The sequence below is a fragment of the Pristis pectinata genome, chromosome 13, assembly GCF_009764475.1.
Source record: "Pristis pectinata isolate sPriPec2 chromosome 13, sPriPec2.1.pri, whole genome shotgun sequence".
Classification (NCBI taxonomy): domain Eukaryota; kingdom Metazoa; phylum Chordata; class Chondrichthyes; order Rhinopristiformes; family Pristidae; genus Pristis; species Pristis pectinata.
Window position 1 is genome coordinate 40,243,106 of NC_067417.1, and position 12,898 is coordinate 40,256,003.

Below are 12,898 nucleotides of genomic sequence, written 5' to 3' on the forward strand. Positions count from 1 at the left end.
GAGGCTATTCAAAACCACCAATGAACTTGATCTGTCTGCTGAACCAAGGCTCTGCCTTTTATTTTGCTTTAAACATGGATTATGTTAAACTTTACCGTACCATTATTGTTCCTTTTCCAGCAGGTTTCCCATTGGTTAGGACAAGTGGGCGTGTCATCTTCTTGCTTGAAACAATCTGTGCCATTAATCAAAACGGTTTACTTTTAACAGCAAGTTTGTGAGATCAAATTCATTCTGAAACTACACCAAATTTCACACCTACCACTCCGAGAGTACATGAAAATTCTCCAAGAAAGTCATGCTCATAAAGCTGTTTACTGGATTTGTCCTGGTCAAATAAGGCAAACTTCAGTTTCTGCACTTCTTCAAAATGATAGTCCACCACAAACTTCTTGGCAAATACTGGGTTTAGATTGTTCACAGCAGTTTCTGTTCTTCCAATCTGTCAGCGAAAAACATGTATAACAGGAGTGGTTCAGTAACACAAAGGAGAAATCACATAATGGACACTAATTTCTGTTACATGCTAAAAACACAAAAGAAATCACATTTGATGACATTGCAAGCTTAACATTTGCATTCCAAAAAAGTAGCTTTTCACTTTATCCTCCTCACCTTTTTACAAAAATATCACAAGATAATGCTTTGTATTCAAGTTCAGTAGTTTTGCATCTGTGGCCCTGAGGAACACCCCAGTACATGTCACTCTATGGGTAGAGATACTTCTAGTGGCAGTGCTGAACATCCTTCATCAAGTTAGGTGACCTTATACCAAAGCACTGATTAGTACTCAGAATTTACCTGTTGCCATCTTCTTACAATTCCTATTGGTGTGGCTCAGCTGGGAGCACCCGTGCTTCCGACTCAGAAGGCCCGAGGTGTCTCTTCCACGCTTTTACAGAACACTTTGCATTGTTGGAGTGTTCCCCTTTGGTTGAGGAGCTGCACCAAGCCTTACTCTGCCTTTTCAAGCAGATGCAAGACAACGAACACGACTGATTTCAAGGGTGCGGTGCACCAGCTGAAACTAATCCCAGTACAATCAGCTTCCAGCCCACCTGGTCTATGCCAACTATTTACACTAATCCTACCCAAATCTCATTTTTATCTCCCCACATTCCTATCACCTCCCCTGATTCCACATTCATCTACACACCAGGGAAAATTTGGAATTGGAGTATTATTGCCACTTGTTCTGAGGTAGTGAAAAACTTGTCTTGCATACCGTTTGTACAGATCAATTCATTACACAGTGTATTCAGGTAGTACAAGGGAAAACAATAACAGAACACAGAGTAAAGTGTTACAGCTACAGAGAAAGTGCAGTGCAGGTAGGCAATAAGGCGCAAGGTCACAACAGGGTAGATTATGAGGTCAAGGGTCCATCTTATCATATTAGGGAACTGTTCAATAGTCTTATAACAGCAGGATAGAAACTGGCCTGGTATGTACTTTCAGGGTTTTGTATCTTCTGCCTGATGGGAGAGGGGACAAGAGAGAATGACCTGGGTGGGTGGGGTCTTTGATTATGCTGGCTGCTTCACCAAGGCAGCAAGAGCTATAGACAGAGTCCATGGAGGGGAGGCTGGTTTTCGTGATGTGCTGAGCTGTATCCTCAACTCTCTGCAGTTTCTTGCGGTCCTGGGCAGACCAGTTACCATACCAAGCCGTGATGCATGCAGATAGGATGTTTTCTATGGTGCATTGATAAAAGTTGGTGAGTGTCAAGGGAGCCATGCCAAATTTCTTTAGCCTCCTGAGGAAGTAGAGGCGCTGGTGAGCTTTCTTGGCCGTGGCATCTACATGGTGATGTTCACTCCTAGGAACTTGAAGCTCTCAACCTTCTCAACCTCAGCATCACTGACGTGGACAGGTATGTACACTACCCACCTTTCCTGAAGTTAATGGCACAGTAGTGTAGCAGTTAACGTAACACTATTACAGCGCCAGTGAGCTGGGTTCAATTCTGGCCACTGCCTGTAAGGCGTTTGTATGTTCTCCCCGTGTCTGCAGGATTTTCCTCCGGGTGCTCTGGTTTCCTCCCACATTCCAAAGACAGGTGGGTTAGGAAGTTGTGGGCATGTTACGTTGGCACCGGAAGCGTGGCGGCACTTGCAGGCTGCCCCCAGAATACTATGCAAAAGATACATTTCACTGTGTTTCGATGTACATGTGACCAATAAAGATATCTCATCAATGACCAGCTCTTTTGTTTTGCTGACATTGAGGGAAAGGTTGTTGTCATGACACCATGCCACTAGGCTCCCTATCTCCTTCCTGTACTCTGGTTCATCGTTATTTGAGATACGGCCCACTACGATGGTATCATCTGCAAACTTGTAGATGGAGTTAGAGCAGAATCTGGCCACGCAGTCATGAGTATATAGGGAGTAGAGCAAAGGGCTGAGGACGCAGCCTTGTGGGGCACCAGTGTTGAGAATAATCGTGCAGGAGGTGTTGCTGCCTATCCTTACTGATTGCGGTCTGTTGGGTGGACAATTAATCGAGCAACCCACACATCTTTGGGATGTGGGAGGAATCCTGAGTACCCAAGGGAAACCCATTCAGAGATGGGGAGAATGTGCAAACTCCACACAGCCAGCATCAGATGTCAGGATTGAACCCAGGTTACTGGAGCTGTGAGGCACCAGCTCTACTTGCTGCACCAGAGTTGCCCAATCGATATCAAGTTTGCGCCTGTTAAAAGGGGAGATTTAATACTGAATCAACCACTGCTGGTAGTAATTGTGCCGTCTGGGCTGCACAGACAATGACTGCAAGCACACACCTTCTGTTTCACTGAGCCTTGTGCAAGTGGACGCCCAGGGAGAAGTCTTGTGCCAATCGGGCACCAGCAGCTACCAAGAGCCAGAGGTGAAGCAACCAATGTCAGGAGCTGCCCAATATCCTTACACTCTTCTGTCACTTGCAGGAAAATGCAGGACACCTCCACTGTCCACCCAGGCTGCATCATCCAGAAGAGAAGGTCATGGGCTTGGACACCAGCGAGGCAAACACCATCTATCCAATTTCATTGACACTGACAGTGCAGTCATGCTTACCCTCCTTTTCACATCCCATTCTCCCCTCGTCCCACAACCTCTGCCTCAAGATTCAGATGGACAAATCAGGTATTTTTCACTTCATCCTCTGCTCACCACGAACAAGTTCAGTAGTTAGAAGATGCATCCAGTAATAACATCCCCCAGCTCAGATCCTGGGATTTTGTGGACATTAGGCGGGATGTTTAGAGTTGGGAGCTGCCTGATGTGATTTACCAAATGCAAGTGGACTGTAGGTGAGTCATGGGAAGGGGACCACTCCTTGGTCCCTCTTTAGACTCATCCTCTCCATTTCCTGCAACGCCTTCCCCAAAAAACATCTGGAATGTGCAGAAAATGCTGATTAAACAGCATTTCCTCCAAGTTGAACCAGTCCCATTATTCAGATAGTGAAACCACATTGACCTACCTCTGACCATTTCCCATTGATTCCATGAACACCACACAGAAAGGGTCCGATTTAGATGTGACATCTCTGTCCAGGAGATTCTGGCCAGACACCGATAACTCCACTTTACAGACACAGTACTCAACTGAGCTGGCGAGCAGTGGTAGGAGCTGGGGTTACAGTGTACGCCATGTGGTCGTTTCCCTGCAGGTCTGTGGGTTTCAAAGAATCACAAATGACGTTAAGTTAGTTACAACACTCAGCAGAGACCACAAAGCACTGCAAGAAGTTAGCCCCTTGCATATGATATCATCGCTGCTTATGGTATAAACATTAAAAACAGACCTCTAAAACCACCTTAAATTTTGCTCGCCCTTCCAAAAAACGTTTTTCCAAAGCTTAGAAAAATACACTAGAGCAAGTATTAAGTGTGAACATATAGAGGCTCCTAAGGTGACCACAACCTTAACAACGTGATAAGAGCATCCTGTAACATTGACCAACAAATCGCCCTTTATCTTCCACACGTTCCTGCAAGGCTCAACATTCTTGGTTCCATCATCTCATCTGTTCAGAACTATATATCCTACTTTTCTTTTGGTTTCAGAAGTGATCTCCAAGAAGATAGTTTCCCATTTCCTTTTCTATTCCATTCAAAAATTCAGTTGTCCAGAAAGCCTGTCAAGCTCAGGATTCTAATATATATCTTTTAAATTTTGTGGAATGTCTTCCAGCACTTCCTGCTCTCCTGAACAAAGAGACAGTGATAAAAACCAAAGTGCTGAAACTCTCAGCAGCTCAGGCAACATCTGTGAAAGAGAAACAGAGTTAGTATTAACAGAGTCAGCTGAAGGATTATCAGTTTGAAATGTTTTTTTTCTTCGCCACAGATGCTGCCTGATCTGAGTATTTCCAGCATTTTCTGTTTCTATTCCAGATTTCCAGCTTATGATTTTCAAACAAATAGGTCTGCATTCTCCAACCTCCAGCAATCATCGTGGAACATGATTAGCATCAACCCAAACATTCTTCAGCAATCTCACTACATTGAAATCGTGACTCAAAGCCCTGCCTTTCATTTAACCAATTTTGGTCAGGACCTCAGAACTGTTGAGCTCTTCAGAGGTTAAATACAAACAGCCCTCAGAAAATTCTTGAAAACTTTGTTCTGCCCGGCCATTTAACCAACTGTAGTTTCCAGCTGCCCTCCGATATGGCAATCAGCCTCAGAAGGGGGCTGATCTTATGGGTATCTGGAACCTCAAAAGGCAGTCTACAGTCTTTAAAGGGGAGACTACGTTGTGATTGCAGGAATCGGTGGAAGTTTGCTGAACAGGTGCCAAGCCCTTGAGCAATGATATCACATGCAGGAGCTGGAGAGGAGGAGAGATCAGATTTATCTGAGGAGGCCCAGGAGAACCTCCAGATAAACCAAGTGTAGCACACGTTGAAAGCTCTAGCAGGGGTCGAGGCCGAGAGCCTGGATGAGTGTCACATGAAGTTCAATGATCTTGAAGTCAAGGTCAGTGAATGGTCAAATGCCAACTCCACCTATGCACCATTAGCCCAAAACACTGCTTGCCTGAGCCACACTTTCATCACTCACCATCAACAGGGATTCACCCAACATTCCTGGGTTCACCTCACACACATGACATTGATAGGAACACCACCACCACACTTCTCAACTTGCACACACTGGCCAACCACGGCACCCCAAAAAGATGTGCTTCGTCCTCCCTTGCAGGACAGAGTGGCAAATAATCAGACACAGCAGCAACTAGTGCCAGGAGACAGGCAAAGCTGGAATAATCTTACGGAGGAGATGGCACTCGCTGTCATTGGTCGTCGAGGCTGTGGTCAATGACAGGGCTAAAACAATAGGGAACAATATCTAATCCTCCTCACGTCCACTTCCTCTATCTCGCAATTTCTTCTGATTCGCAAGCTGTAGTATTCATGTACACTTCTTCCTTTGCCTTCCTCCTCAGCTCTCGCCTTGTGCCTTTCCCCTTTTAGATACCCTAAAGTTGCAGCCTGCCCAGGCTAAAAGAGAAAGAAGAGAGCCAGTATCGACCCTGCACAATGCAGATGGTTATGGTGCTTTTACAACAGGGATCATCACTGACCCTCCTGATGCAACAGTGGGACATTGCAGATAGCCCCAGCTCCGGCTGAAAGGAGCTCAAATAAAAGTTCATTGTCATGGTGGCCCCTTCAGTTTCCAGCACTACTGTCCCCATCCCATTCTCAACTTGTAGCTGCGGTTGGAACGTCTGGCAGAGTTCAGTGAGGTCTGCGCTTCACCTCATTGAAGTGCAGACATCTTACACAATACTCTCTGCAAACGTTCGGGGTAGGAGATTCACTCCGTGAACACACTCAACAGATAATGGCTCCTGCCAGAGTTCCCCTCCGTTTCCATCTCCGCCCTCTTCCAGCAGCTCGTGCTGTTCAGCATTCCCCTTACTCTTTCTCCATCATACGCTACTCCAACATTTGCACGCATGTTTGGGAGTAACTGGCTTGTGTGGAAGCCATGAAGTCAAGACATCATTCACCCCCTGCCACTGTACCCCTTGTGGACTTGAGCAATTTATGGGAAACAACAAACACATGTTCCACTGTCAGGTTAAGGGGAGGGTGTAAATTGAAGCTCTGAGCTTGCAAGTTGCAGCACAGGCATAAAAACAGCACTTCACAGACACCTGCTCAACATTACTTAAGGTATTAACCATACACAGACACACACAAACATGTTGGCATTACCAACATGGTTGTGTGTGTGTGTCTGTGTGTAGCAGCCATAAAACCCACACTTTGGAACTATACTTCACCACACTAACTCCTGTTAATGTTCCTTTCTTCTTACAACTTGTAAAACAGTGCTGGTGACTACTTGGTTAATACCCCATTTCATCTGATCTTGTGCATAAATCATCTGGCTGAATTATTTTAAATGCAGCAATGTCTATTGAGGAAGCAGCTGTTTTGAAATGTATTCAGGACAGTTTTCTCCATCAATATCAGGAGGGAGGGAAATGCTTATTAAATCATGTCCAGGGTTATTGAGCAGAGCAAGCAAGGAGCTAAAAATATAGTTAGATGCATGATCACAATTAAATTAGGTTCAGTACAGGGGAAGAAAATTACATAATGAATCACAGAGAACTTGATCTATTAAATGAAAGAAACATTATGGAACTATAAATCAGTAAAAGGCAGTATTGAGATAGGAAATGGGAAGAGGACGTGCATCCCAGGATAGAGGAAGTGGGATGATCCTAGATAAGCAGGAAGATCAGATCAAATTTGAAACTTTTTTAAAAAGTTTAATTTAGTGTTTCAGGTAAATTAAGAAAAAGTTGGTAGCAAGATAACAGTTAGGGAAGCTACAATCCCAGCGATTTGAAAGGCTTAGTTTTATTCCAGTTGATCTTTCAAAGAATCGTAAAATACAAGGGAATAGAAAGCAGAGACGGGACCTTAATGAAATTGAGAGTAAACTGAGATTAATGGATTGGGCAGAGAAACTGGTAACTGTAATAGGAAATGATGCAGCAGCCACAAGAAATTTTAGTGGAGGCTATCCAAGAGAAACAACACCAAAACATTATTCAATGAACACCTTTCTAAGCTCCATGCATTGTAACCAACTCCTTCCCTCACCGTGGCCACTTTGCCAGGCTGAAGCAGCCCGTTTGCAGTTCCATCGGTCAACTGTATACATCCTTTGCACCCAAGACCATTTAACCCTGCATCTTTCACTGGCCAAGGTAGAGAACTTTCAACCTTGATTTTGTCACCAATAAACTCAACTGTCTCATTGCTCCCATGGCTGGCCACCCATCCTCCTCCCTCTGTGAACTTCAGTTCTTCCAAAACACTGGCATACATAGACCATCCCCTGCCAAGCCCCCTCACTGGAAAAAAAAACCAAAAGTATGCATGCAAGCATGAGAAATTTACATTGGAGAAATGACGACTTCTTGATATAAACTAGCCCATCATATCTCCAATGTCAATTTCTCATCCTTGTGGCTCCATGGTGCCCAAACCTTGCGATTTCCTCCTACCTCCACCAATATTCCGTTCCTCTAATCTTAGAATCTTGTGTATCCCCTTCTTCCTTGTAACCTGAACTATGAACTGCTCGAGAAAAAAAAAGTCAATATTAACAGGAGTTGATGTTTCAGGTCAATAACCCTTCCTATGAAGAAGGGTCATTGACCCAAAACATTAACTCCATTTCTCTCTCCACAGCTGCTGCCCAAACCTGCTGAATATTTCCAGCATTTTCTGTTTTTTTAGATTTCTAGCACCAACAGCATTTGATTTTTAGTCGCTGGTCATCATCTCTTCCCACAACTGGGAAATCTAGATTAAAACATTGCTGTAAAGATAGTACTATTATAAAAACTTAATCTAAAAAATTACTTCTGGATCTGCTGTGTTACAGGTAACAGAACAAATGGAGTACTTCACAGAACAAAAGACAAGTCTCTTTGAGTAAGATCAAAAGGTAAGGAGGTATGACCGTCATGTAATGGACTCAAAGGTCCCACTGAAAAACCACCATGCACACGACTACATCCAATTACTGTCTCAATATGGTCAAACAGGTTTAGACAATCCTGTGCCAGTACACAAAAGGTATCTGCCACAAAGCAGCTGGGCTGAGGTAAATTATTAAAAATATTTAACTGCAGAGAAAGATATGTAAACACGATTGGGCGGACCAACCAGTTGTACCACAGCGTGTCCTGACTTTTACACAATCAAAACATAGAGAGCTTGTATTAAGTACGTCACTACCACATGCACTCAGCTGGATAAAGAAGGGACCTAGTAATTAAACAGAAAAACAACAATCACTTACATTTAATAGCTTTTGGCTGGGATAAATGATAAACAGACTGGTCCATGCATGCTTCCCTCAACATCTGTGCGATACACTTATGTATTTGTGGAGAGGTTCTTTCATTTATCTTAAATTTTGATTTTCCTGTTTTGCTCATCTTTTATCCCCTTCCAAATATTTGTGTCTCTTGGATCAGTTTCAGCTTGTGTCTACTGCTTTATTGAACTTTTGAAACCATTGCCTCTCTTCCTCTTCACATCACTCTGCCTCTCACTTTTGCCCACAGTGGAGGTATCCTTGGAGCTCCATTGAGCAGCTCAGAGTAAACTGAAGTGCAGAGAGAAGGGTGCACACAGGAAAGAATGCATGTAATGGGAGAAAGCCTAACAGAATACACTAATGCACTATACTTGCTTCACAATCAGATTGTGCATGCATGCACTGTAGCACATTAGTTTTGGAGGGAATTAATTTTGTTACCTTTCAGATTGCAGGAGGATGCATCCTACAGTGCTCAGAAGAACTGCAAAAAAAAAACTGCAGATGCTGGAAGTCTGAAATAAAAGCAAAAAATGCTGGATATACTCAGGTCAGCCAGCATCTGTGGAGAGAGAAAAACAGCTGATATTTCAGGTCACTGACCTTTCATTAGATGCTGCCCGACTTATTGTGTAGTTCCAACATTTTCCATTTTCATTACAAAAGAAATGCAGTTTGGAGCTCTCATTATCTGTCCTATCTGTGCACCTTAACCGCAAACTCAAAGCGGCTTTCTCCACTAAATAGCGTGCACACATTTCCTGTTCCTGGGGGTTGGGGGGGGGGGGGGGGTGGTGGGATTCAGACTTAAAGGTCACATTAAAAATAAACATTTAAATCCATTTTCTATTCATTTGCGTCCATCTCATATTCCTCACACAAACCAGGGGCTGAAATTTAGAATTTATCTACCAATGAGTCTATAGTTCCGCTGCTCCAATCCCACAAAATTCAAGAGAGAAAACCCAGCTGCTGGAATAGAGATATCACGTGACAGAATTCTCAAGAGTTGCACTCAATGTTTGGATACTCCTGTTCCATTTGCCTACAAACCTGCCATACCATTCCCACTTCTCAGCAGTCCTTGCAATATTACATCCAGGATTGCAAATATTGGGAGCAAAAACATTGGCAGACAGGAGAGAAAAATGAGACGAGCCTCTTTCACTGAAGAGTCTCTGTCTTAAAGTTCTTTTAAACTTATTGAAGGAGCCTCCAGACTGGTACTTGAGAAGTCTGCATCTCTCTCACACAATCTCTTCAATCCAGACTCAGGTCAACCCTCTATACCTACTTAAACATTCAGTTATTAGAAACCACTAAAATTATTGAATTGCAAACAAAAAATGTGTTTGACAAGAATTTTTATATTATGCTCTTATAGCTACACTGAAGGAAGATGCTAGGAGTAAGGTAATGCAGGGCTTGCATTCTTTTACCAGTAATGCAGTGCAGAGGCACAGCAACATAATGCCAATTCCTCACAGCTCCAGAAACTTGGGTTCAATCCTGACCTCCGGTGCCATGTCATGTTTGCACATGCTCCCTGTGACTGTATAGGTTTTCTCCTGCATTCCAAAAACGTGCTGGTTGCTAGGTTAATTGGTTTCTGGAAAAGAAACTTATCCCTAAGTGCAAGGATCAGTCTGGAATTGATGAGAGAGAGGCGAGAGAGCAAGGATTACAGAGAAATGAGTGGGGGAAATAGGATAGATGGTACTACACTAATAGATGGTACAGACTCAATGGGTTGAATGGCCTCCTACGCCATGAGAAATATGTAGATATTAAATGTAATCATCTTATGATAAAATGCAAATAAAAAGTGTACCATGACTCCAGCAAAGGTTGAGAAGATCGTTCTGCGACAACAAATCAGCGAAGCCCCATTCTGCTATGTAGTGTGAGATCTCAGGCGTGGGAGTCTCGGGGTCCTCAGTTTAGAAAGAGTTTACGTTTTTGTTTAAAAAACCAAAGAGTCAGGGTCTCTTCTTAAGAGAATGTTGACTAGAGAGTGCACATTGACCAAGGTTCTCCATACAGTGGGAACAGGCAAGGGTGTGCAGCTACCAGCAGGACACCAACTCAGCAGGTGGTGGAAGGGAACTGGAAACAGAGCTCTTTTGTTAAAAATTCAATTAATCTGCCCCAGGAGCACGCATGTGGTTTTCACATTAGTAAGATAAAGAACAGTTCAAACTTAATAGAGAAGAAACAGTTCAAACTTAATAGAGAAGGGAAATCAAATTTATCAATCTTTTATGGGAGGTTATATATACCCAAATTCCTGTTAAGTATGTACTAGTCAGAGTACAACAGTCACGTGGCATCAAAACAGGTCCTGGGACCCACCAAGCCCATACCAGCCATCGAGTACCTATCCATTACTAATCCCATTTTCCAATATCAGCACGTGACTTTCTTTGCCACGGTGTTTGAAGTGCTCATCTAATGTTGTGGGAGGACCCATCTCCTTCAGCAACACACTCCAGATTGCAACCACCCTCAAGTCCCCTCTATATCCCCTACCCTTTACCTTAAGCCTGTACACTCTGCTGATGAGAGGAAATGCTTCTCACTATCTACCCTATCTATGGCCTCATCAGTCACCTTGAAATCCACAAAACCAAAGAGAAAACAAGTCATAGTCATAGAATCATACAGGATGGAAACAGGTCTTTGGCGTCCTGTGCCTGTACCACCCATCAAGTACCCATCTGAACTAATCCCATTTTCTAGCACTTGGTCCAAAGCCTTCTACGAGGTTGCATTTCAAGTGCACAGACCAAATCCTGATGGTTTGGCATCTGCCTCACCAGATGAGGTTACTACGCTTCCCTGAAACCCACTGATCCCTGCACTCCCGAGTATCACCGGGGCCCTGGATCCCAAGCTCCCCGGAACTTCCTAGGTTCATTGGGGGATTCGTTATAATACAGTATAACATCTTAGACTAATTAAACATATTGGGGTATTAATACTGAATAACATCCAGAAAATCTGCCAAAAGTCCCAAGTGTGTTAGATTATCAGAGTTTTACCCTCGCTCCTAAATGTTGTGAGTATCTGCCTCCATCAACCCAGATTTCAACCACGCACAAGAGGCCACCATGAAGTCCTTTGGAAAACCCCAAGTATGTAAGTGGCTTAAAAAGTCACAGGTAGAAGAATGGTCAACTCAAGGCTACTTGAGTTTGTATGGGATATTCAGTACAAAGGTGAGAGTTTATAGACCTAATGGTCCTACAATATCGTCTTCAAAATGCAACAGAGCAGACTCATTGCAATTTGTTATCCTAACACGAAGCACTGAAGTACACTTGAATTCTGAAATTATATGTTATTTCAGGTTGGTGTAATTATGATAGGCTCAGACTTCTTGGCTTTCTCCCACCCACCTCTCCACATTTAAATATCTAAACCTGAAAAATGTGAGGTGATGTATTTTGGGAGCACTAATAAGGCAAGGATAATCATAATGAATGCTACAACCCCGAGTAGTACCGAGGCACCTTGGTGTACATGTCCAAAGATCCCTGAAAGCAGCAGCAAAGATAGACAAAGTAGTTAAAGCAGCACACTTGCCTTCATCATCCAGGGCATAGAATACAAGAGCTATGAGGTTGTGGTACAACTACAGAAGGTCCCCAGGTTACAGAAGACCTGACTTATGAAAATCAAGAGTTTATTCTGGGAGAGCAATTCTCCCAGATTCTGCTGTCATGTATTGTACTTGAATCATCACCAGGTAACAATGCATAGATCACCCACAGAAAAGGCCAATGCCTTCTCCAAACTCTCCTTCAAGAAAGATCAAACATTTCACACTCTGAGCCATTTGTTGGTGCACACTTTCTTTTATTAAGCTGCTGATAGCTTTCTTGCTGTTTAGCAGATCGGCTCCCGTCACTCTACCTGATCTTAATTCAGGCAAATATTTGTCACAGTTCACTTGCTGGTACAACTCCTATCACCTACACTGTGACCTTCCCCAATCTACTCTTTGCAAATTCAGTCCCCAAGTACTGTCGAGGCTAAAGATTTTGCATCACGATTTGGGGGAAATTGTTCATCTATAACTTACAGAAAAGTCAGTTTATGGACAGTTGTCAGGAATGGAACCGTTATGTAACCCAGAATCCCCTGTATACAAGACAAGTTAGGCCACAGCTGGAGTACAGTGTGCAGTTCTGGTCACCACACTGTAGGAAGGATGTGATCACACTGAAGAAGGTGCAAAGGAGATTCACCAGGACCTTACCTGGTTTGGAGCATTTTAGCGATAAGGAGAGATTGGATAGTCGAGTTTGTTTTCCTTGGAGTGGAGAAGATCGAGGGGGATCTTGGCTGAGATATACAGAATGATGAGGGGCATAAACAGCACAGATTGTGAGAAGCCTTTCTCCTTAGCAGGATTGTCTATAACTAGAGATCATAGACTTTAGGCAAGGGGCAAGAGATTTAGAACAGGATTTGAATTACTTCACCCTCACCAAGAGGGCAGTTGAAGTGACCGACCCAGTCCTGAAGAATCCATTATAAGTCAGG

General features: G+C 43.4%; 1 protein-coding gene across 1 annotated transcript in view; it reads right to left on the reverse strand.

Moving 5' to 3' along the window:
- Nucleotides 1–306: 306 nt before the first annotated feature.
- nlrc5 (NLR family, CARD domain containing 5) overlaps nucleotides 307–12,898 on the reverse strand; it is a 201,130-nt gene continuing 188,538 nt past the window's right edge. The window contains exons 54-55 of the mRNA XM_052027934.1: nucleotides 3,472–3,662; nucleotides 307–442 (exon numbers count right to left, since the gene is read on the reverse strand). The gene's annotated coding sequence lies outside the window, so the exon portion shown is untranslated. The remainder of the gene's footprint in view (nucleotides 443–3,471; nucleotides 3,663–12,898) is intronic.